The sequence below is a fragment of the Sinocyclocheilus grahami genome, unplaced genomic scaffold (genome assembly GCF_001515645.1).
Source record: "Sinocyclocheilus grahami isolate Dianchi unplaced genomic scaffold, SAMN03320097.WGS_v1.1 scaffold1915.1, whole genome shotgun sequence".
NCBI lineage: Eukaryota > Metazoa > Chordata > Actinopteri > Cypriniformes > Cyprinidae > Sinocyclocheilus > Sinocyclocheilus grahami.
This window is the reverse complement of record NW_015507094.1, coordinates 119,304-120,927: the sequence shown is the minus strand read 5'-3', so window position 1 is coordinate 120,927 and position 1,624 is coordinate 119,304. Positions and strand designations below refer to the sequence as shown.

The 1,624-nt window shown below is 33.5% G+C and overlaps 1 protein-coding gene across 1 annotated transcript in view; it reads right to left on the bottom strand.

The window, feature by feature from the left end:
• LOC107573306 (60S ribosomal protein L23a-like) overlaps positions 1-1,624 on the bottom strand; it is a 10,377-nt gene that overhangs the window by 5,874 nt on the left and 2,879 nt on the right. The gene's annotated exons all lie outside the window — the stretch shown is intronic.

Genomic DNA, 1,624 nt, shown 5'->3' with positions numbered 1-1,624 from the left:
ATATGAGGATTAACTGCACAATTGTAATGTGTACCTTGGATATTATACATTTTTCACACATACAAAATTTGTCAAAAAATACATTTTTTATTTTTTTCAAGATGTTTCCAACTCTGACTTTTAACCAATTCTGTTGAATGGCCCTACTATGGAGTGTGTGCAAGAGCATGAGGTAAAAATTGCTGGCCACAGCCACCGGTGTCGCTAATAACAAGGGTTTCTGAGTTCTACATAGAGCCATTTAACAGCTAACTATCAGCATTTTAGGAGTTAATCTTTACTGTTGACAGTGAAATAGCTTGAGCCGTCGATACAGTTTCGCAAGACTGCTTAATTTTTGACACGCTGATAAAAACACATCAAAAAAATAAAGCACGCTTGATATTTAAGTAAACACAGTCAGTTGTGTCATAGTGAACGTAAGAAATTAGAAGAAATATGAATCAATATATTGTCTAGTGTTAGGGTAAAAAAAAAACATGTTTATAAGTTGTCCAAGGAGGGGAAAGCACTTCTCTTTGTCTTGTGTGTATATCTAACTCCAGCAATACTAAAATGACACCGTCTCTTGCACTTCAAATGATTGCTCAAATTCAAAATTACTTTTATTTTAATTAAATACAGTTCTCACACCAGTATTTTTTTATGAGCAAGTATTTGTAACAAAATACTTTTTGATGTATTTGTGCCCATCTCTGGGTTAAAGTTGAACCTATAGGGGGCAGTGGAGTAAACTGTCATCTTAATTTAGGAAACTGCACCATTTGTGATGTAAAACTATTAGGGATGGGCGATACCACTTATTTTGTTTTTCGATACGATACCGATATTTTTCAAGGCAGTATCGTCGATATTGATACCGATTCGATACTTTTGCACTAAACTTTTAAATGAAGAAATGTATTAAATTATTAAATTACTAAGAGTAAAATGGGTACTAATAAGCACTTAACTTTATGTTTAAAACACATTTTAACATTCAATACGCCTTAATTGTAACTTATTAGGTTATATTTTTGTTTACACATGGTTCAAATCTATAAATACTACAGTTGAACTATGGTCACTTTAGTAAAACCATGGTTCATTTTCATAAGGGACTGCCAGTGACCGGCTGTTGCATGCATGAATTTCAACATTTTTACTTTTCTGTAACAGATATCATCACATTTTTATATTAGTGCTACCAGTATTACATTAATATTCTACCTTATTTGTAACATTTGAACTTTTGATTTAGTGCAATATGTTGTACTGCCATCAGGGACTGCCAGTGAATGGCTGTTGCATGCATAAAATGCAACCTTTTTCTTCTGACAGTGTATGATTCTTATGATACTTTTGGGAAAAGCAGCCCTGTTTGAATGCACTGTCAGCAGTGAGTGAACGCTCTCTGTGATCGATTGGTTCTGTCTTGCAACATTCGTGTGTGTTCAGATGAGCAGGAAAATAGTTCTATCCTACACAATTACTCGCTAACAAAGGTTATTCGTCTAATTCAATGCATATTGCACGCATTATATTTTTGTTAAATTAACAAAATCACTGGTAAATAAAACACACCCTAGTATCGATATTTTTACTTTCGATACTCGCGTCAGTATCGATATATCGATACTTTGGA